The sequence below is a fragment of the Harpegnathos saltator genome, unplaced genomic scaffold, assembly GCF_003227715.2.
Source record: "Harpegnathos saltator strain DR-91 unplaced genomic scaffold, Hsal_v8.6 scaffold791, whole genome shotgun sequence".
Taxonomy (NCBI): Eukaryota; Metazoa; Arthropoda; class Insecta; order Hymenoptera; family Formicidae; genus Harpegnathos; species Harpegnathos saltator.
Genome location: NW_020230639.1, coordinates 590,531 through 614,937, shown reverse-complemented (window position 1 = coordinate 614,937; position 24,407 = coordinate 590,531). Strand labels below are relative to the sequence as shown.

The window sequence follows — 24,407 nt, the reverse complement described above, 5'->3', positions numbered from 1 at the left end:
TGTTATGATCTCGCGACAATCGCGTACGCGCGTTTGTATTACGCCCGCGGTCGCGTGACTTTCAGCCAAGGAGAGACGCGCTGGAGAGCGCGTTTTGTTGTTTACTCGTTAATGTAACATTCTCTACGTCGTGATATATCAACATTATCCATTATTCTATAGCGTTTAACTCCACCCCGCCCCTCTCTCTCTCTCTCTCTCTCTCTCTCTCAGTCAATATTCAAACCGTCATATATGCAATTTCTCCACGCTGATAGCCGCTCGTAGTAAACTTTGAAGTAAGTAACGATTCGCATCGAAATTGAACCAAGCAATCGACATCGCAATAAAGAGATGATAATGAAATAACTCTGCTTACGAGTGGATTGATGGAATAAATTTATGCGAAAAATCGTATGATTTTAGTACTTGTAAAAAATCGACTCTCGCGGATGTTCTCATCTCAGTGTCTGATGGCTGTGTAAGTGCCTCGAGATGGCCGGCATGTCGTGTCATATATATCGGGAACGTTAACCGCTACTTTATAATTATTACAATTTACGACATATACGGTACGCGACGCGGGAGAGAGTTAACGAGGTCGTAAACGCACGCTCTTAAATTTCCGAACGTCGGGCTCGCCGTTCGCGCTATCGTAGGTGCTAATGGAACTCTCGCTTAACGAGTCGCCGTACGAGCGCGAGAACGATCTATGAGATCTCTGATTATCGGTCGCAATTACGTTTACGCGACTTTAATCGCGGGCGCTCGACGCGAGATGGCGAGACGGGGTCCCGTCTTGGCGTTTAATAAAGACGTTCTCTCCCGCGCGAGCGCGAGAGCAAACGATAAAAATGTCAATGCCGCGCGGCCACCGTAAACGTTGCCAGATGCAGCGCTAAAATTACTAACGGCACTCCCCCGTTCCCCGTTTCGCGTTATTACCGTACGTTTACGACGTCCTTACACCCGCCCGTTCGGTACACCCGCAACAGGTTGCAGCAGCAGCAGCAGCAGCAGCAGCAGCAGCAGCAGCAGCGGCAGCAGCAACAACGCCTGGCGAGGAGGCGACCCCGCTGTTGCATTCACCACTACTTACGCAAGCACACCCCGATAAGTCGCCGCGCTCTGTGAAACGGAGTGATTCTCGCGGAAATAGGATCGTTTCGACGGGTCGCTTTCCGTTCGTCACACGGGGATATACCGTCGTGCGGTATATGGTCGCCGCAAACGCTATATCGAATTAATAATACCTCGACTCGATTTAATTTAGGACGGATTCGGCCACAAAATAGGCGTCTGAGGCTACTAAAACATTGCTAATTCCTACTTTCGTTATTATAATAAGCAGAAAAGTATTTTATTTTATTTCAGTATAGTAATTTATTTTATATATGTGTGTATATATTTCTTTATTTTTATTTTAGTACAATAATTATTTTAGTTTTTGACAGACCTTTGTGTAATACGTAATGCGTAAGAATTCCAACATTTATTTTATTAAAGTGCATTCAAGAGACCTTGAATGAAGAGGGAAAGGATCGGTTTAGAGGACGGGACGACCAAATTCAACAAAGACTTGGAAATGTTTAATTCTTTAATGAGCAAATATTTCCTCCAAAGATACAGATAATGAAAGGAAAAAGAATTTTACAAACGAAACTAGCCCATGCAATAAAATGCAATAAAATAAATAGATATCGAATAAAAGGGGAAGGGGAAATAAACATTTGAGGACAACTTGAGCGAGAAGGTGAAGGGACATGTGCTCATACAAACTTTCACAAACACGCAGATTACTTTCCGTAATCTGAAAATCGTCGCGACAAAAGATTTTCAGGTTATCAAGGAAGGGAATCTTTAAAACGTTCTGCTCGAACAACCTAGTCGAAATTTATTGTTCCAAGGAATGCTCCTCGCTTCTTGAGTTATTTTTACAGATTTTTCCCATCTCCGTTCCACGGACGTCTGGCGCCGCGACGCGGGTGGTAAATCTGTGCATTGTACGCTTTCGCACGCGTCGCATTCAAGAGTTTCACTCACCACTGTAAAATCGAACGAAGAAACGTGTGTTCTTTCGGACGTGGGCTCCTCTCCTGCGGACGCATTAATGTAATCCGACTTACCGCAAAAATATAAAGGAATCATGTTTTAGATGTATCCTCAGCTCGGTATTATCCCAGTGACAATGGGGAATTTTAATAATTACAAAAAAAAATATTCTTCCAACGTTCAGGAAGGTTCGTGTATAAACTGAAGAGAGTCTATAAGAATGAAAAATGACAGAGAAATGGCCGGGCGAAAGTAGAATTTGATTACCAAGATACCAAGAGACGTCGAGAATGCGGGCCATACAAACACGTCTGCGAGAAAAACCCGATGACAAATTTGGGAATCAGATATTCCACATGAAATATCGAAGAATCTCTCTCTCGTCGCACTCGGCGGATCGTTAAAGATGCATCGCGATTGAAATTCGCAGTATGGGTTCGGGCCCTGGTCCGCCTGGGTCCGCAGTGCGGCGCGGCGGTCCGGAGTCGGTATTTCCTGGTCGCATAACTGCGTTCGGTCCAATTGCAGTTGATAATTTCTCGAGTAATGCGAATTCCACGACTGCAGACCACGCTACAAGCCGGCGGCCCGTTACAAGCCGGCGTTGTGAATTCTTGCATCACAACAAAACATTTGCTTTTCGACGCGGTCTGTTTGTATAGGTGTATGCGCGGCGCAGGCTCCTCTCTCCAAGGCCCCCGCTTCGTTCTTTCGATTCTCTCCGGGCCTCTCTTTTCCCTACGGAGGATCTTTCATCTCCTCTTCTTCGGCTCGTCGTTTCGAGACCACTACTATCCCGCCCGAAAACGTTCACTCACGAAAGAACACATGGTGAAGGCGCGACGGACGAGCGCGACGATGTTGCGCGCACGATAAGTCCGTGCTCCTACGCGCTCCCAAACCCAAACGCTCCCGCGTGAGAGAGAGAGAGAGAGAGAGAGAGTGCATTCAAGGGTTTTATTCCACGAGGGTAACTTTACAACTTTACGACTTTACAGCTCCGTCGGCAGCGAATCGACGCGATGGACACCGAATTGAAGGAGAGAGAGGAACGATCGGGAGGAGAAGAGACCGCGCGAGACGTGCGTTTCGTCGTACTGGCCAAAGATCCAAGAAAAAAAATTATTTTATCACAGCGAATAAAAAATTTTAAGGCGCCATATGAAAAATTCAACCGCCATCATCGGGATCGAATTTTCAACTGTCGGTAAAAAGGGAAGAAAAGAGAAGAAAAAACAGTCGACGCATCATAGCCTGCGTCACATTTTCCGGGGGCTTTTGTAGTAACAAGATATATCGCGCGTGCGCTCTAATTTTCACGCGATTTTATACGCTGTTACAATTGTCAACGTTACACGCTGCCTGTACACACGCTATATACACGCTCGTGTTCTCATGTGTTTAAGCGCGACATTTGCGCTGATTTTCGTACGGCGGGATAATTTAACACGGATTCAACGATCACTGATTCTCGGACATTACGTGAATGTCCCTTCGACCTGAACGCGACCTCGAGACCTTTTGAATCCGCATTGCGACAAATAATTACACGTAACCGCCGATAATCACCAATTGAGCGCAATGAGGGCGGCTTGTCTCGCAACGTCTCGCAGTCTCGCGTTGGAAATCAAGTCTCTCCCTCTCTGTCCCTCTTCCTTCCTCCCTCTTATTCGCGTTGCATTACGATCGCATTATGATTACTCCCGTGGTAATTTGCGAGCGGCGGTAATGCCTCCTCATGCCTCTCCGTGGCGTTTTGCAACTCGGATTGCGCTTTTAGCTCGGTTGCTCTCTCTCTCTCTCTCTCTCTCTCTCTCTCTCTCTCTCTTTCTCTCTATCATTGCCGGCAATGTCCGCGAGGCACATCAATGCTTCTTGCGCGCGTGCGCGCGTACACGCGGTAGAACAGTATAAATGCTTGCGATTTCGTCTGACTTTTCTTTCTTTCCCCGTGCGCCTCCGGAATCACTCTCATTATTTCACCGCGTTAATGTCAAGGTCGCGCGCGTTCAATTACCGGCGACGGCAAAAATTCCCCTTCGCGCGTTGCACTTATAACGCGCGTCTTTTTCTCCGAACCCGCGATTATCGCAATGCGGCAAGACTCTGAGACTATCCTCGAGTTGAGACAGCGGATATATCGCACCTATGCGCTTCGGAAGCGCAAACTTCGGAAGGTAACGCGAAAGCTCGAGTCGAATTTCGCGTTTTTCTTTTATCAATTCGATGATCTTTACGCATGATAGTTTCTGTAATAAAACTGTCTGCCTGCTATGATAATGAACAACCGAAACGTTACGCTAATCTTCGGAAGACACCTGACGGATTTTTCAAGCACGAGTACCGAATTCTGTGCACGCAACAAGTAGATCGAAAAAGTTTGAGCCGCGAGTTCCCGAATTCACGCACGTGGGAAATCTCGGGAAGGCGTGCACAATTATCACTGCCCCAATAACCGAGAGAAACCAAAGTACCAAAGTAATTGTATGTATGTGCATGTATGCGATGGGCATGCGTGTGCGTGTGTATGGTCTCGTATGCTCCGACGTCTAGATAAATCAGACCCTTCTTATCGGCGGTGAAAGACTTTGTCAGCGAAAGCAACAAGGTACAAATTACAACGGCGCACACACAGGGTGCAGCCAGTCGAGGAAGGGGCGAAAGACGATGCAACAGTTGCACCCCGCGGACAACCAGCAAGTCCGGAAGGCAAAAGGGTGTGTGAGCGGCGAGAAAGAACGCGTCGACGCGTAATTTGCGGGCTGTGCCCGTCAAATCGCATTAAATCGGGAACGTATAATTTTTTTACCCCTTGCCACCCTCTCGCGCATTGTGAATAGCACGCTGCAAGAATGTCCCTTTCTATACGTCTCCTAGCATTCTCCAGAACGTGAAATTCGCGTCATCGTTGTCGTCGCATACGCGGGGCGGAAGAAAAGTTTCAAATTACTCGAAGGAAAAGTTACAAGACTCCGGATGCGAAGCATTACGGCGCGCTGTCGGCAACATGTGCGAAAGACTTGAGAGCGAAAGAGAAAGAGTAAGACAGAAAGAGAGAGAGAGAGAGAGAGAGAGAGAGAGAGAGAGAGAGAGATAACCTCTGCCCGGAAGTAAATATTATCCTCGTAGATGCATTCCCAGGTCTAACAATGCTACAGTTGTGTGAGGCCGACGACCATTCATCGGTTTACGAACGGACGACGGGCGAAAATATTCACTCACAACGGCCTTACAGCGGCGCGCAGCATCGCGACAGCGAAACGGTGGTAGAAACAGGACAGTGAGGAGAGGGAGAGGGAGGGAGAGGGAGGGAGGGAGAGAGAGAGAGAGAGAGAGAGAGGCGGCTGGATGCCCGAATAATTTTTCAAATTTTCGGGCGTGCAACTCGTCGTTCCCTTTGTCGGGGCGTTCGCTCTTCGTATTATCCAAGCGTGAAACGCTTGGCTGAAGAACGGCCAACTTTCCTCTCCCTCTTCCTCTCTCGTTCTCTCTGGTTCTCTCTCTCTCTCTCTCTCTCTCTCTCTGGCTCTCTCTCTCTCTCTCGCCTGCCTCTCTCACTCCCTTTTGCTCCCTATTCTCGCTCTTTTCCTATCTCGCACATCTTTTCGGTTGCATTGGCGCGTTGCGTCGCAAGCAAAGGTGTGCACAGCGCACCGGGCCCTCTGTGTGAGCTTAGCTCTCGTTCTCTGAATACTTTAACAGATTATTCTTCCTAGTTTCGCGATTTTCGCAAAAGGACGCAGTGTCCGCTGCGCACTGTAATGAAATTCGACGGCAGTCGCGAATGTTATACGCGACAATGTAAGTGAATGCAAGTTTTTCTTTCAGAACACAGTTTGTCTTACGAATATTCTAGCAACGAAAATGTATTATTTTCAAACACATGAAACTTTATCGTGTGAGGATAAAAATTAAAAAAAAAAAATGATGGGTGAAAGTTATAATCCTAACGAAGCTCATTCCGCATTTGCTTCGCAACTGCTATCCGAAAAATTACTGCTATAACATGGGACCAACCGCGTACGTTTGATTTCATTATTAAATATATTAATTATCAAATATTAAATTTTTTAAATATAAATTAGATACAGAAAATTAAATATCGTTAGAAATCATTGAAACATTAATCAATATAAATTAGTATATTATTATATTAATATTAATCGATGTAAATAAATAACAATATGTTTCGTTTTTACGATCGCTGCCAAAGGATTGGTGTGTAACGGACGAGGAATAATGGCAGAGGTATGTTCGCGCCCTAAAGTTTCGAGGGATTTTTAGAATGGTCAAGCAACCGTCGTCATGGCAACGGACGGAAGTAAGGGAGATCGGGAAAACTACTACTACCCTCTCTTTCCCCGCCTACGCCCGTCCCTGGACGGGTCCATTTGGCCGAAACGTTGGAGTTTCGACTCGTTCTGCGACTTAGCCTTGTGTTGAATTCTTAGGAAAGATTTATTTTGTTACACAGGACGTCTCTAATGGCGCGCCACGAACCGAGGAACTCTAAAGTGGTTGAGTTACGACCTAGTAAGGGAGGCTTCCACACAATGTCGACTTCGATTCTACATTGTATCCTCCCCCGTCGATCAGCCTATCCTATTCTCTTTCTCAGTTTTCTCTATTCTTCTGCAGCCGAAAGAGGCGCAAAAAATTCGACACGTTTTTATCGCGCTTTTTCAAACGCGTTTTCTATTTTATTGCCGAGCAAACCCGGCAAATCCTCTTAAATTCGACAAAAAACTTACAGTAAAGTGTGAACCAGTATAAATACATCAGAGCAAATGTATCCCTCGAGCAATTCTCTTACAAACATTTGTTTTTCGACGTTTTCGGTATAGTCGAAATGACAGTTCTATATTGTCGTCAATAATGAAATGTAAGTATTCTCTGTGAAACGAGACGCCAGCGAGATATATGCAGGCGTCAAATTACAATTGAAGAGAGACAAAACTCCAAAGTTGTAAACATCTAATGTGTCGTGCTATTTTAGCAACATAAACGTAAGATATATTTTTGAATTCTTATATTTTTCTCTGGGGACAGATGTCGCATCTCAATGCATCTCAAATTTTCAAGATCTTTCAAGAGGCCGCTGTACTTTTCCTGATATAATATAAGAAGAGAAAAAAATTCCTACGAAAAGAAAAGAATAGGCTGTTAAAAATTGGAAAATCTCCAAACGGTTTTCTATTCAGCGTGTGCGACCATTCAGATTTTGTTTTTCAGCTTGTTTCTTACAAAAGAAAACGAACGATGTCGATATATTCTACATCCCAATAAAATAGAAATACAACTACGTCGTCTCCACAACGTAACCACGCTCGTACACATATAAACGCACCGGTACTATTGAAGGCGAGGGCCACGACGGCAGGGTGGAGTTGAAAACTCGCGGGAAACTCGACGGTGGATTTATCGCAGGGAAACCGGTTTCCCGCAAAAGATGTATGCCGATACGCGAGGAAAAGCGAATGTTTTTCGAAAGGCACGTAGCCTACACGGAAAAGACTGCAGCGCAGTCTGCCACGGGGGTGAAACCTGTTGCCAAGATGCCGTTCTCCGCTCGGCTCTCCTCTCGGCTGCCTACAAAGCTCTCGGGGCCCCTCCCACCCCTTCGCTTTTCGAACATTCCGCCGCGGAGTTTACGTGGACGTTTCCCCAGCTTCACGAAATAAAATCATTCCCTCGGAATGTAAATCGACCTTTGCGAGAGCAAGCGAAAGACGGGAGAACAGAAAAGGGGAAGGAGGGAGGGGGGGGGGAGAGAGAGAGAGAGAGAACGCTCATCCACCCTTACTCGCGGCTCTTCATTTCTTCGCCCGCTTCTTTGCGGTTTTACAAATATGTTGCCCGCGAGTCTTTATGACCGATGATTATACATCTTGAAGGTAGTAGCAAAGTCCCATTAATGCCCGTCAATTGACTTTTTATCTCATTTAAGATATTATAAAAAAAAAAAATATATATATATATATATAGAAAAATTAAGATTTCTAATTTCGATCAAGATATCGAAGTCGATATTGGACTCCCACTCGTGTGGACTCCCACCAAATGTACGAGTTCTTAATCATCGAAGTTTGTAATTACTTTACGTTCGTGAAAAAAAAAAATATATATATATATATATATCAATAACGATGAAGTTGACGAGGGAAACGACAGACCACTGATGATATCGATACTAGGGATGTACATCCTACCACTGCGGGTCACTTCTTTGCTTTATTAGCCAAGTAACGCCATTAACAGAAATGGGATTTATTTTTCAGACGAACGAGCAAAGCGATAATGAATTCGTAACCCATTACTGGACGAAATTAGGAGCTCGACGTGTCGATATATCATATCGGCGCGCGGGCCACTAATGACTCGATGCGTCACGGATATTCACGCGGCTGCCGTAACAGTCTGCGGAGGATCCACCGTAGCGAATAAAAGTGAGAAAACTATCTGGGAATAGTTGTGGGAGGAGAAAAAATATGATGCAACCTTAGTCGCGCGCACGAGCCTCTACAACCGAGCGGTGCGGCGCACGAAATAAATTCCCCGCACGAAATAATCGTCCTGGAACGATTATTCTCCCAATAACTCTTCGGATTTTCTCCTCGTTCTCGCGCCTTCGTGGCGAAACGAGAACAAAAATCCGAGAAACCGACAGGAGGAGGAGGAGGAGGAGGAGGAGGAGGAGGAGGAGGAGGAGGAGGAGGAGGAGGAGGAGGAGGAGGAGGGGGAGGGGGAGGCGGAGGCGGAGGAGGAGGAGGAGGAGGAGGAGAAAGAGGAGGAGGAAGAGGAGGAAGAGGAGGAGGAAGCGCCTCTCGACTCTCGTGCGAGCTCGCGCGACGTCGTCGTCCGCCACGGTGGAAAGCAATTAAGCTTTCTCCTGATTTATTCTGGGCATAAATAATTTTGGTAGAAGTACTAATTATCGCCGGTTGGATCTATCTTCTATCCCGCTTCCCCCTCACCCTACCCCCTGCCGGCTCCCGCCTCCACCAGCGTTCCCTCCAGCGTTCACCATCACCGTTTATTCTGTCTTTCCTACCAATTTCGCCTCTTTCTCCCTTACCCTCGCCAGTTCTCCTCTATCTGCGCCTCAAGATGAAAGCACCCGCTTCTGCGTGGCCAAACTTCCCGTGAAGCGATAAATTTCTAGAAACAATAGGAAACTCCGGGGCTAGACAATAGAAGAAATATATGTACCGCCTAGTATCCGCGGTCTCCGTAGACGGAAGCGGGGCTTCGGGTTTATTTTGAGGAAAAAAGAACGTCTCTCCTGAGGGAGAAAGAGGGATACGAGGCAAGGAGAAAGAGAGAGAGAGAGAGAGAGAGTGAGAGAGAGAGAGAGAGAGAGAGAGAGAGAGAGAGAGAGAGAGCGAGGGAGAGGGAGGAGGTGACGGGGAAAGAAGCGGCACATTTCTCATGCTTCTCGGCGGAACGAGGAGAGAGCCCCACGGATTTTCCACGGGGAATGCAAATTCGGATTGAAATATCACGGGAAAATGTAAAGGACCCGATGAGATTTGTACGCGTCGTCGCGCGTTGCGAATCCGAGCTCGCGCGCGCGCGCGCGCACACGCCGTTGGAAATAATTATCAGTAGCTTGCCGGCAAGCACCAACGAGAAGAATGGAACAAGAGAGAGTAAGACGCACAGCAGAATTTACGTTTTATCAATGACGGAATCAAATCACCATTATCTATATCCGTTCTATTAACGCTATCGTCCGTAATCCCGTCGACCAAGAGTGAATTCAGATTTTCCTACGTCCCTACAGTCGCGCTGATGTTATTGACGACAAAGTGAATTCCCGCTGATCGATAATGTACTTCCCGGTCGAATTTACTAGTTACTCTCGACGTTTCACTGTCCACAGAGAAAGTTTTAAGGGCGTAACAATTATTTTCTCTTTCTCTCTCTATCCTGACAATTATAAATATTTAGTAATTCAATTTACTTGATTAATTCTTTTAATCAATTTAATTAATCAAATTAGCGAATTAATAATTTAAACTATACTTTATATTATATACAATAGAAATGTCGTAACCATGTTACCCTGTAATAATACATCCATATAACGGTCGGTGACACCAGAATTGTAATGCTTTTCAACTTGAACGGGTTTCCAAAGGAATGAAAATTGTATCCTTTTTCGCGCGCTTCGTAGCTAAGAGAAACGTGCTCCAGCTCTTATATGGTCGATTGCAACAAATGACTCGTGTACGGTTATAGTGAACAATGACGAGCGATGCAATATATTCGCGTTCACGTTATGGAAAAATGTTTCCTTTTTTTACACCGTTTTTTAAGCGAATCGAATGAAAAGGCATGTCGAAAGTTTCGTCCGTATTTAGTCAAAACGCTCGAATTTCACGTTAGTTTATTGCTTGTCCATGACCAAGCAAAATCGCCTTTACAAGTGATTGCAATGCGCGGTCCGTGTGTAGAAGATTTTCTGAAGAAAATGAAAGTCTAGGGCGAAAGCGTCTAGCTCACTGCAGAATACTAGCTACTCGGAAACAAAGAGGGGCGATAATATAGAGAAAGGTATATTGCTCCCTTTCAGAAGCTGAAACGGAACGAACGGTTTGTCGGAGCGAAATTTCCCAGAATCTCTGGTGCTAACGTCGCCAGGAACTCGTCGATTTTCTACTATTGAAAATAATGGGAAACGTCTGTCGGGCGTCAGTCAACGTCACTCAACGCACTCCCCTCGCCCACTCGATTGCCCGAGGTGACTTCGCCCGAAAAAAGGCGCAACAAAACATGAAAATCGTCTAGTCTAGCCTCTCGCGGCTCTGACAACGGCGGGCGCGAGTCGAGCGAGGCCGCGGTTAATTGCACGGTGTGTTTCCAAATTAAATGCTAGTCAACGTGGGATAGAGAAAGAATTTGAGCCGCTAGACGCGCGGTCACTCTTTCCCCATATCGGACCGTATTTCGTAATAACGGCGGTATCGCACGCTGCCGCTTGGAAAAGTAATTTTAATTAAACGGCTGTCTCGCGCGGCAAAATCGATACTCCAAGGGGAGCCGGAGGTGAGGGCGGGGAGGGAAGGAGAGGCCGCGCACGTCGTTCCTATAAATTTTTATTTAGAATTGTCATGTTGAAATGTCGACTCGTGAGAAGAGATCGCGTCGAGCGAGAGCCGAAACACTATTCCCCGATTTGTTCAGAGAAAGAGGGAGAAAAGAAGAGAGAGAGAGAGAGAGAGAGAGAGAGAGAGAGATTGACTCCGCAAACATACGCGACGGATGATAAATTTCCCTTTATGCTTTTACTTTGTGCCACGTTTTATTCATCGATAGGTGGTGATAAATGTTCTATTCTCAAATCTACGAAATGCCGAAATCTATTCATTCTATAGTCTCGGACAGCCCACAAAAGACAGATGGACATTAATTGGAGTTTTCCAGAAAATCACATGATCGATATCTATCGTCGAAAGACGAGACCCCAGAACCTGGAAACCGATGTACCGCTCGAACGACGCGTTGTTGCAGCCGTCAGCCACCCGCTGCGTAAACCTATCAGGAACCATTAAGGTTCCGTTAGATTTTTCCTTTCAAGGTTGCAGCGAAAGAGGGAACTTTGGCAACGTAGCTTTATATTTCACGCCTATATTTCTCGCTGCGGAGAATTCTTTTCTAAGAAAAGTCTCCAACATTTTTTTTCAAGGGAAATGAAAGAATGCATTTGACTAATTCCCGACGTCAAGTCAAACGCAAACCCCACGAGATTCGACAATTGCGATGTACATATCATGAATCGCGTATTTTCGAATTGAAAATCTGTTTTTCGTTTCAATATTGTAAGATTGACACTCCTGCTCTCGTCAACAAATGTTACGTCGCATTGATCCGCAAATGATTTCGAGGGATTACAAGAGAAACCGGATGCGCGTGCGTGTACGCGGAAATGAAAATGCGCTCGAATTTGCTCGGTGTCGACGCTTATGTCTTATGCCAGGAGGATTTCCGCCGGGACGCGTTTTCGTGAAAAACACTTGCTTGCTAAAACTGCGACTTATAACGCGCAGGCAGGCGACGGTCAGGCAGGCAGGTAGGTAGGTAGGTAGGTAGGCGGAAACGCAGGGCGCATTCGCAGGGCGTCGTCTCACCTGCCCACAATATATTTCTAACGTCGCAGATGGCACGACGCATGATTGATCACCGAGAAAAGGGTCCTGTCAATGACTAATCTCCGATTTTGAGAGCTCGGACTTTGCCATGTAACGTAGCTTCGAACGCGGAACGAATGCGTATTTGATTAGAAGACATAGTGAGACGTTATCTCGAAAAGTGAGGATATTCAACGCACGGTTCACGTGCTTACTCCCGGCTGATATAACGAGTGTCGAACCGAGAAGAAAAATCGACAACTGTGTTATCCGCGACATAAATCATCCCAGCCACCGGCAACGGTAATTGTGATTCTCGCTCGAACTTAGAAGGGAAACATTTCGGAATGTGAACAATTTTGTTCGACGAATATCGCGAATTTGGTTCTTTCTTCTCACACCGCGGACACAAGTCCGTATCATATTTTGCACCTTCATATTTTGTCCCTTCAGCGCGCGTCTTCGTGTTCATTTTCTTTGTTCGCACTTAGGGATGCAACGATAAATCGATAATATCGATACATCGAGAGACAAATATCGAATATTTATCGATATTTTTTTGTCTCCGATAAGATCGACACGTCGATATGAATTTTACTGATTTTCGTGTTTTTCAGTTACAGTTACTCTGGGGACCTATTACGGTTCTACGACCGAGATGAAAATTACAAAAGTGAGTGATTTCACTGGAATATATTCTATTATGTAATTGCTCGATGTCTAGTAAATTCGCTCACTTCTGTCATTTCCGTCTCAATCCGTCGAACCGTGCGTTGAATAGATCTCCTGCTCCATGTACGTATGTGATGATCTCCGGCAAACGACAGCGGTTCGTTATATACTTTCTAATAAAAATACGACAATAAATTATATGAAGATAAAAATTTTTAAAAGATCTTGTCAACGTACGATCTTTTCGTGCATACCTTTATATGCACACCCCTGTGTGTATACATATTCTTTTTTTATATAAATATCGATACTTTTCGAAATTATCGATTATCGTTATCGATTGTTCTGAATGACGATAATATCGTTGCCGATATTTTGAAAAATCGTTGCATCCCTATTCGCATTACAATCGAGCGTAACGCCGCATAACTGCCTCTCGATTTATCTCGCATCTCGCGAAGCCGAGGTAGGAACACAAGGCGAAGAGTATCGACACGGATTTGCCTTATCCGCGGTATCTACGCGTGGCTGGGAGTCCCTGGCAGATGCCTCCTGCTTTCTTCGGCTTCTACGCGTAGACGTGGCCGAGCGAGCGCCAACGTCGATCGCGCCGTAATTTACGACGCCGATGTCACCGTTATCGGTCGATCCCGATCGGCGACGGAGGAAGACCTCGAAAGACGAGCATTACGCCGCTGAAGAAAGCGATCGTGTCGCGGTGGTTGCACGGCGAGTAATGAGCGAGTATCGAAAGCAGAACCACTTCCACCGAGCCGAGGAAAAGACGCGAGCCGCGAGATGCGTGCGTTTTCCGGCAACTCGCCGAAATGCGGAGAAATGCTCGCTTTCGTTTTATCGGTACGATCTTTCGAAAGCCAAACGGGGCAGACGGGGAACAAGAAGAAGAAGAAAGAGGAGGAGCGAGAGGAGGAGCGGGAGAAAAGGGGCGGTTAGAAGGAAAAGAAGTTCGCCGCTAATGGCGTTTCCCTAATGAACGCTTTCTTTGTCTCGGGCAAACAACGGCGTCCCGGAACCATCTTGCCTGGAAGCTGTGCCGTGAGATAAATAAATTCAGGACTTTCGCGAAAGGAAAAGGACTGAAGGAACAGCTGTACTTCTTTATGTAACAACTCTATTTCGATCGTATTCGTCTCTCACCCTCCCGCGCGGAACCGCACAGCCGCCACGAGCGAGTGGTGGCACCCGGTCGCCGAGCGCCACCATGGAAAAATGACATGAATATTTATCTTCGCTTCGGATGACCGCAAGTACTCAACGTCGGACGTCTCGGCATCCTATTTCCCTCCTCTATCCCAATCTCATCCCCTGACAAACCATGATATCTACACTTCTCAAGAAGACAGAGCTCGTTCGTGCGATATCGACTGAGGCAATTCGAACACCCTAAAGAGATACAAGGATCGGCGCTTCATCTTCCAGAGACATGTTAAACTTCCTTCAGGAAAAAGAAAAGGATACGCTATCATCCTCCGGAGTCCAACCGACTTAAAGACCAATTTAACTCCCGAGAAAGATCATCTCGATTAACATCATCTCGTATCAAATAGCTAAAATTCCCCAGCCTCTCTTCCCGGCCGCTCCGATTTCACCGGAGGAGCAATGTGGTCACCGTAAATCTCTCCGGCCGAGCCGAGATCCCCGCGATCCTCGGCCACGACGATTTCGGCGATCTCGATCCTCGCGAGGGAACGCCCATTTAGCCCGAAGGCCGAATGTCTACTCGCGGAGTCCGCGAGCTAATTCCACGCTTGAGCGACAGCCGGCTAATTTTTGCTCCGAGCCAATTCCGCGCACGACCCGTCCGCGTCCTTTGTCGCTCTCTATTTCTCTCTTTCTTTCTCTAATACACACACACACACACACACTCTTTCTCTTTCTCTCTCTCTCTCTCTCTCTCTCTCTCTCTCTCTCTCTCTCGCTCTCTCCCTCTCTCTTACTAGCACCGGTTAATAATGCAGAGCGCCACTGTGTCAGTATGCCAATCCCTACCCTGACCGGCTCTCGCGACAACTCATGGCGCTAACACAGCTTCCCACCGTGACGGCGATGAAACTTTCACGAGGTCGCGCAATCGCCGACCGTCGTCGAATATAGCCAGCTCTCGACTTCCGCCACCCGCGACACCACAAAGGATCTCGCGAAGGGTATCATGCGGGAGATAACGCGTGTATAAACGCGTGAGAATCTGATTAGGATGCCTCGTCGTGAGGATTATCGTCACCCTCTTGACGCGTCTGCGATGAAAATACTTTTGCTCGCCAAAGGAATTCGCGAGAGATCAATGAGAACGTCCAAAGAGAATGAAAGGAAAAGTTTCTCATCATCACGCATCTAAATTGTCGACACATACGTCCAACACGTACGTGTTGGTGGTTAAACCGTTGAGTGTCAAAACTGTTAAACGCATCTGACGAAATGATAGAGACAACGAGTGAAATATGGACCGAAAGTGTCGATTAGCTATTTCCGCGTCGCCGAACTATATTGACTCTATTCCCAAAACATACACAACAGCAACCCTCCGGTACCCTAAATATAAGCCTCGGTGCGACCAATGTTTCTTCCGTCCACCTCGCGACAGTCTTCGACCCTTTTTCCACGCATCGGGACACCCGAATTCTATGTAGTATTGACGTAGTTTGAATACAGGGTGTGAGAAGGAAGGACACAAAGAGGGAGACGGTGACATACAGAGCGGGATGGGGTGAAAGTCCAGAGAACGGTCTTCCAAGTCCACATTTCTCGATGCCGTCTCACCCTTCTCTCTACCCCCTTGTCCTCTGTCTGTCTCTCTCTCTCTCTCTCTCTCTCTCTCTCTCTCTCTCTCTCTCTCTCTCACCCCTTGCCTTCATCTCGCGCGCGCCACCCTCCCGCCATTCCTCCATCTCGTCCTTTTCCGTCGTCCTCGCCCTCGCGTCTTCCCTGCCCCTATATCCGTCCACCTGTTCCCTCCCCCTTCCTCCCCCGCCGCCACCGCCATCCTGCCAGCACCCTCGCGAACCATCCTAGCTATCCGAACCCCTCTGGATATCTCCATACGCCACTTACTGGGCTCAGGATGTTCTCCGCGCGTACGTGAGCGGAATCTGCGAGCGCGCGGAATGAAGCCGGTTAAACGACGTCGCTTTTATCAATATCGCCGCCAGCGCTTTTATCGCGCTTCGTCATGCTGCACCATTCTATCCATTCCCGGCACGCCGTCCTACCAATCTCGAAAATGACTACGCCTAAGTACGCGAAAATCCAAATAATACCTAGGGAGCATGTGAGGGTACGTGCAAGAGACACGTAGACTTTGTTGAAACATCGGAACGATCCGGGTCGGATGTCACGCGTCGCGCGACCGTTTTCCGAATCTCGCAATGTTACACATTTTAATTAATATAACGAATTGCACACGGAGAATACCTCGTCTCGCCATCTTCGTTGTCCTCGTACTTCTTAAAAAGAGAGAGAGAGAGAGAGAGAGAGAGAGAGAGAGAGAGAGAGAGGGAGAGAGGAATTTTTCGTCATATTTATATAGTCTATTTCTCGTTAGATAATCCCATATTAAGCGCCGCTTATGTAAACGAGTCCGGAAAGTTTTGATGAACGAATCTGGGCGGTTAAGACGACCGAGATACAGCTTTGCAGCTTATCAAAGAGCCCGAGCGCTTGAGCATCACTGCGATGGTCGGCGCTCTCGGGCTGAGGGGTGGTCACCCTCGCCGGACTGCAGAATGTTGTCGCTGGAGGCGGCAGCAACGATGGCCAGGGAGATGGGGTGGCTCGTCGAGCAGCGGCCGGTTAAGGGGGTGGACTCTAAAGTCCACCCGAAGGGTAGATACGCGCGTAGAAGGGCGCGCGCGCGCGCGCGCGAGAGAGAGAGAGAGAGAGAGGAAAGAAGAGAGGTGCGAGCAAGGAAGAGGGCACGAGAGGAAAGGAGAGAGAGATGGCGAGAGAAGATGAGAGAGAAAGGGTAGCAGGAAGGAGGGTCGGGAGCGAGAGAGAGAGAGAGAGAGAGAGAGAGAGAGAGAGAGAGAGAGAAGGAGAACGCAGGAGAATTTACGTCCCCCGGTGAATTCCTACAGGACCTCATATCGCGTGCGCGCTCGCGCTCACGCGCGCACGCTTGTGCACGTACGTAGGTAGGTAGGTACGCACGCACGCACGCACGCACGCACGCACGCACACACGCACGCGTACATCACAAACATCTACCTACACACAAACGAGAGCGAAAGGGACCGCACACGCGTGGTAGAGTGGTATATAGCTTCGGAAAATTCTCGCAGGCCGGGAACAGCTACAGCTAGTTCCAAAGGAACTCTATAAATCCTGAGACACATGGCGGCCACTTCGTTTTTTTCTCGGCGACGCACGATTTGTACATGTGTTGCACAAAGGGACCCTCTTTAGACACATGTTTATTACACACGGTGTCTAAATAGTCAATGTCTCCCGGGTCATTTAACAAACGGCTATACCGTTACCATGTCATTAACAACACATTGCAATAAAAATAAAATATTTCAGACAATACGCCCATCGCTTCATTTCACGGTCGTTTCTTTCATTCTCTAACAGGAACCACATCTCGTTTGTTGTCATGAAACTTGTAATCAGCAGTACGAAACGTTTGATTTTGAAATGTCTCTTTTACGTCGTAGATGCAACTGTGTGTAAATGTATAAATACCCAAAATACGAAGATTTTGTTTACTACTTATCAATCGCTGTTTATTAAGATAATGTCACAACGCTGACGCGAAGGAAGGATATTGCCGCCAAAAATTACCTCTTTTCGCAATCCGTTTAAGAATTCCCGCTTGAATCAACCTATAGTGACGTAACACGTCCCGCGTGTACTCGTTGCCGAAGGAAAATGTCAATAAACGCGTAGACGCGAAGGAGGCTTAACGGTGGACCAAACAGGAGCGGCAAAGCAAGGCGCCAATCACGCGCGAAAGCAAACAGTCCTGCGGACCGCCGCTGATTGCCAGGGAAGTCCTTCTAGGAGCTTGTGTCCTGGCGGTAGACGCGATTCGCCGCTACCACGTTCTCTGAATACGAAATCAAAAGACAGCCGGGTTTACGCTAACGCGCAGATTCGCCTCGAAAATTGGCGCATTCGAGTAAATACGGGAGAATCTGGAAACCTAACAAGAATTTTACGTCACTTTCGTGAGGAACTCTTAACTCGGCCAAATTGATGTTGCGCGAACTAACGTAAATTCACTGTATAAATGTCATACACATATTCGTGCGAAGGTATTCGTCGATATAATTATGTCTCTTTTTGTGGTCCCTATAGGACCTCGACGCAAAAGTAGAATATTCAGGAAGAAATGGATAAAAATCCTATCATTGTTCAAGAATATATTAGACACTGTCGAGTCTTATTTTTTATTTAAAGAATCCCTGAGAATAAACTATTGACGATAATCCCAAAGTTACTTCCGCGCAACATCATCTTGTTGAAATAATTTGTTCCTTAGGTGATACATTTTGGTGAAACTTGACTCGGCAATTCGAGGCTTTTAACATACGCTCCCACATGCGATTTCCATCCATTATCGCGCGAAAGAAGGAAAAAAGTGCGCAAGATGCTGGAAATCAACTTATGCGAACTTTACCCTCTCGATTTGATTCCGTAGCACCGAGCGACGTCGAAAGAAGTGGATATCGAGGACGCGTAGGAGAGGACGTGTTTCGCTTGTCCAAGCTTCGGCCTCGTGAATATTCCAAGCTCTAAAAGCTTCCCTCCTACCCACCGCCGCGCCACCCTGCCTCTCGCCTAGAGCAACGACGAGCGAAGGGTCCATCACGTCCATAACAAGCTATCTCTCTTTCTCTCCTTACCTCGTCTCCCGTACCCCTCTGCCCCCCTTTCCATTCTCCCCGTTCCCTCCCGATCTAACCTCTCTAGGCCTCCTCGAGGATGGCTCTCAAAGGGTCCAGGGCTATGGAGACGTTGGCACCAGGGGAGAGAACCGGTGTGCAAGACAGAGAGAAGCTACAACACGTTGGAGAAAGAGGGGTCTAGAGGAGAGGACGGCAAGAGAGAGGAGGGTAGGAAGAAGGAGAGATAGAGTGAGTGAAAGCAGGAGAGAGCGAGGAAGAGACGAAGAAGGGGCTAGCCATCGCGCCTACGTTAGGTAAATTCGGTGTAACTCGGAGGGATGAGGATAAGAGCAGGTTGTGGACGAGGGTAGGAGCAAGCAGGGGGCAGAGGAAAGGGGGAAGTAAGCGAGGAGGAGACCATCGCCCACAGGGGTGGACCGGTGATCGATAGCCACACACTTCGGCTACCACCACCTTCAGATCTCTGGACTCTTCCTACGTCGGATAACTCGGCTTGCGGAGCTTGCGAGCTGCCGCCGGTGCCGGTGCCGAAGGTCGTCGACGAGCTTGCGAAATTCAGCCCGAGCTCACCGGGAAAATCCGGGCGGAGGCGGACGGGTAAACGAGAAAGAAAAAGATGACGTTGGGTTGCGCGCGGATCAACGTGATTAGGATACTTCGGGATGTGTGTGTGTGTGTGTGTGTGTGTGTGTATAGTACGAAAGTTCCGTGTGCTCGCTCCTGAACACGAAGATCGATAGGCTTCCGATAAACGATGAGCGAAAAGTGTCGAAGAAAAACTTTAGTCGTTACCTGCACGTGTGATTAATTATATATTTCTCCTTTTTTTAAATCTTTCATATATGCATGTTGATGAAGAAAACTCAGGAATTATCTATGGAACGATTTTTTTTTTACGAATTGCTAGGCTATCTCGTATTTCCCTTCTACGAAACACATTTACTCGAAGTCACCAGTCATTAAAGTGACAAACTCGAAGATTAATCAATCCATTAATTTTCAAAAATACAAAAGGAGTCATTACAATTTTCTCGTTCTGTCACGTTCTAAAGTATCCCTTCAATCTTTCTCGAGGCATTAAAAGTGCCTCACTGGCACTGTTTATTCAGGTGTGGGAGCGGATTAGAGCTCTGTTCATCAAAATTCGCATCTAGATTTTCCGACCATCCGAAGCCTGCGGTCTTTTAAAATCGCATTAGCACGTCGGCATATGCTCAACTGCTTAGGCTCAGATTAAGATAGATTGGAAAATGCGTTAATTGTGCGAGAGGCAGAAAAGAATATTATCTGCAGCGATATTATCACACGAAATATCGCTAAATTGCAATGTTTCGAACGCGAACATTTTGAACATTATTCAATTGACAAACATCGCACGTATTCATCAGCGCATCTAACATAGAGAGAATGAATCCCTTCTGTCTCGCAAGAAAGAGAGAGAGAGAGAGAGAGAGAGAGAGCGCGTCAACTTTTTCCTTCTTTCTTTCCTTTTTCACGGGCATGGCTAAATGCGCCGAGATGCACTTTTCGTAAGGAGAGACATTACTTCGTCCGCCATTATGACACACGAAGATTAACAACTACTTCCTACCGGCGAGCACTCGCGGCGTTCTCCTTTTTCACGACTAATTGCTACCGTGTGAGCATATTTCCGCGCGCGCAAGGCTCACCGGGGATGAGAAAAATGACGCTCTCGTGCGTCTCCCTCTCGTATTCGCGATGCAGCCATAATGAGCATTGTGTGCATAGGGAACCCACCGACAGCCTTAGCGAGAGGACATTTTGCGAACACGTGCAGCGACGGCAGCAGCAGCGCGTCCGTTTCCTGTTCTCTCTCCTTTTTCAGTCTTTCGTCGTATCTCCCAGAGTCTCTCTCTCTCTCTCTCTCTCTCTTTCTCTCTGTCTCTCGCATACATTCAACGTCCTTTTATTGCGCGGCCGAGGCTTTTCCCCACATTTGCGGCGGAAATTTCCCAAAGTCGCGATTAGCACAGGCGCCGGTAATGCCAGGATTTTCCAAATCTCGGCGGGGAGACTCTCGCGCCTGATTTATTTTTATTGCACCGGACTTTATTGCTCGCGCTGTTACTCGCCACCGCCACCGATGAGGATTAAAGCTCATAATCGTAATACGCGGTGGTACGGATGATGTTATTAAATTAGGAAGCCTGGTTATGACGCGAAGATAAGCGACGCTCAGGTCGCGAGACAGCGCGCGTGCGGTGACGCTACGGCGAATTAATCGGATTAATTAGGACCGTTCGTCATGAAAATCTCGCAACCGACAATCGTCAATGGAGAAAAGAGATGTAGCGCACGCTGACGTCGGCGTCGCGGTCGTTTACCCGTAATTTTATATGCGCTTCTTTTGTTACATAAATTTTGTTACGTATATATGTGTATGTAACATACACTTGAGACTTTCATCAATCTCTTCGCGAGAGAATGCAGAGATTAGAAACGTGCGGTCTCGCGAAATACATCATCGATTGTCGTATATGTGTAGTATTACACGACGAAACAACGATGAAGGAAATCGGCTATTTCATTATGAAGACAATGCGCCTCGTTTCGTCAAACGTCGGCCTGAAGCTCGTGCGTCGATTCTCATGTAGAAAATGCAGAATAAATTCTCCGACGGAGGTCGTACGTTGCCGTTCACGTCGGTGGTGCTCGCATTGAAGCTGGAATTATTTACGCTACGCCCGACGAGCCGCCGCCGCCGCCGCCGCCACTCGCGGTAACCTACGTGCGACATATCGAAAGAGAGAGAGAGAGAGAGAGAGAGAGAGAGAGAGAGAGAGAGAGGAGAGAGAGAGAGAGAGAGTGAGGAAAGGAGGGAGAAAGAGAAACAGAAGCAGAAAAGAAGGAAGAGCGCAAAGAGGAAGGATAGTAGTCAGAGAGGTGCCACGAACATGGACCGGGATAAGGGACGTTGTCCCAGGAGGGCCACGAACCCAGGATTTGTTTGCAACCCCCTGTGTAAGACCAAACGTAGTTTTCTGTAACACCGTCAACCTCGAGATGGGGAAGGAAAACGAACGCCGAAGGATTCGCGCGGCCACTCGCTACCGCGTCATCCGGCGAAAACGTTCCGGCCGCGAATTAATATTTATGCGAGCGGCTGATCAATTTCCACGTCGGCTTTTTGTGATGTGAACGAGTCGATTGAACTTCCATTTCCTGTCCTTTGTACAAGATTCCGAGGTGAGGGATGTCTATTGTTGTGAAAAGAGAAAAATCGCCATTCACGCTTCGCATCTCGGCGACTATCGAATGGTGCAATCTGTAATAATAGCGTTCGGGAAGAAATAAATCATGCGGTCCTGTCGACGAACAAAACACGAATTTTTGCCAGAATCTGTCTTTTCTTATCTTATAGGGAGGAGAAGACATTCAGAAAGAGTGACCACGCACGGACGCGATGCAACGCGCGAGAAATTTCGCGTATTTTTCACAAAAGGCAGGGGGAGGTCGCGCTACTAGATGCAAGGAGGTAGATAGCGAAGGAGCTCTGCGTGTTGAATGCGACCTCCACACATTTCGCATGGATCTTCGGCGACAGTAAAACTGTCAGGATTCTTCCGCGATTGTCGTTGTGAGTCGACGGACAAAGCATTGTTCGTCACACAAAACACAACGCAGCAGGTAGTGATCTTGTAAAATTCGTTCGGAAAGGAAATGAAGAAGATTCTAGACTCTGGATTCTGGATTCTGGAAGGAACGGTAAAAGGCTAAGCCGAAAACCGTTTTCAAAGAATAGCCGCGTTTCTCAGCGTCATTGTGACTCGCATTCACTTTGTACTTCTTCCTCTTTCTTCCTCTACCTCTTCCCCTCTTTATCTCTCTCTCTCTCTCTCTTCATAAGCCACTTCTCTCACATTTCTGGCGTTTCTGACGCTATTTGTCCCCTTCTGCATTTCTTTTTTCTGACTCAGCTCGTTTTCAGCTTTAGCTTTAGTAGCACATTTTGTCAAGTCGCAACTTTGAAGTTTAAGTTTTTCAAGCTTAGAACATTTCTCTCAACGATCGTGTTTCCGGCGTTTTTACGCTCAGAGCACTCATTTTTGTCATCTACTTGAAACTTATCATAAACTAAAGCAACGCGATCAACTTATAACTATATACCGTAATACCGTAAATCACGTCACGGGGATTAGTTCGCTGTCGAAGGAGACTCGACACGTCGTTGAGACCGTTTTCTCCAAGAACGTTGATCGAATACCGCGCGATCGATCGGCACAACACGACTCCTCTCCTCCTCCCTCTCCCCTCCTCTCCTTCAGCTGCTTTTAATTGAGACGCGCGACAGGCAAGAGAACTGATATAAATTGATCTCGTACGCCTGTTTTGTACAATGTGCGCCAGACAGCACACAGAGGAAATATGCATCATAAGGCCTAACAACATCGTCGCGTAGACGACGGTGTGTCATCCGCTCTTTTCTCTCGTTTCTTCATTTCTGTCTCCCACCCCCGCTGCCATCCTACTCCTTCATCTTCTCTTCTCCTTACTCTGCCGTTCTCTCCAGCGAATGCATCGCCTCTCTCTCTCTCTCTCTCTCTCTCTCTCTCTCTCCCGCGCTTCTCCCGGCTTCATGTATTAGTTCCAAGGTGCGCGCGCGAGCGCGTGTCAATGGCCCCGCGCCAAAATTGCAGAAACACCGGCGTAGCCGCTGATGGCTTTTCGGTCTTCTTGCTTGATTTTTGGTAATTACGCCGCGCGGAAGGCTAGCAATCTCGTAGCCCCGGCACTCTCTCGAGCGCTGCCTCCGCTCCGCGAAACTTCGCCCGATGATCGCTTGGCAAATAACAGAGACCGGCAAGTAACGTAGCCGGAGAGCTCGCAGTAGATGCCGGGGCTCTCTCTTACCCGCCGCGGCGCAGCCTCCATCCTTCTCCTCTCCTCTGTGCTCACTGCATCGCACTCAACCCGTTTTCTTCCACGCGTACGATTGTTTCGCCGACATTCTCGAAGATCGCGCAATTAGACTCACGCGAGGGAATCGCGCCGATTTCGAAAATGAAACGCCTACCGTTGACGAAACGCGCGTTTCCCCCCCCTCTCTCTCTCTCTTTCTCTCTCTCTCTCTCGTTCTCTCCGACTCAATGCGAATCCTCGTTCATTTGTCTATCCGTTATTTAGTCGAGACGAATCAAGACGTTCTGATTTTCGCAATTTCGCGAATATCCGACTCTCCTAACGATACACCGCGTCTACACCGCGAAAGAGCCGACGTTCCCGAATCGCGAGATAGTGCAAATTAAATAAAAAAGAAAACAAAAATAGATATGGAAGAGGTAATCTCTACACGGTTATTCGACGTATCCAATATCTTCTGCCCGACCCCTCGATTTTATGCCGATAGCACACACTACGATTAAAACCGTATACACATCATTCGCCCCGCCGTAAATTCTCCGACATCGTCTCATAATCCTATAAATCTCGCTTAACCCCGGGCATACTTGACGATTTATTCCGAACGGCCGGCGCGACTAAATTAAAGAAAAATCCCCGATACCCGATTCCCGCGACAAAAGGCGCCGACGTTATTCATCTCCGACGGGTAACACGCACACACGTGCGTTCGCGTACACACGCACGCACAGGCATGTGTGCAGCCGCGTCCACACCGAAGATCCCGGACTATCGGTAATACCCCGCCGTCGAGAGTGGAACAGGCAGTCGTATTCACGAGTTTAATCAA

At 47.4% G+C, this 24,407-nt stretch overlaps 1 protein-coding gene across 1 annotated transcript in view; it reads right to left on the bottom strand.

Annotated features, from left to right (window-relative positions):
* LOC109504398 (uncharacterized) overlaps window positions 1-24,407 on the bottom strand; it is a 140,405-nt gene that overhangs the window by 110,385 nt on the left and 5,613 nt on the right. The window lies entirely within an intron of this gene.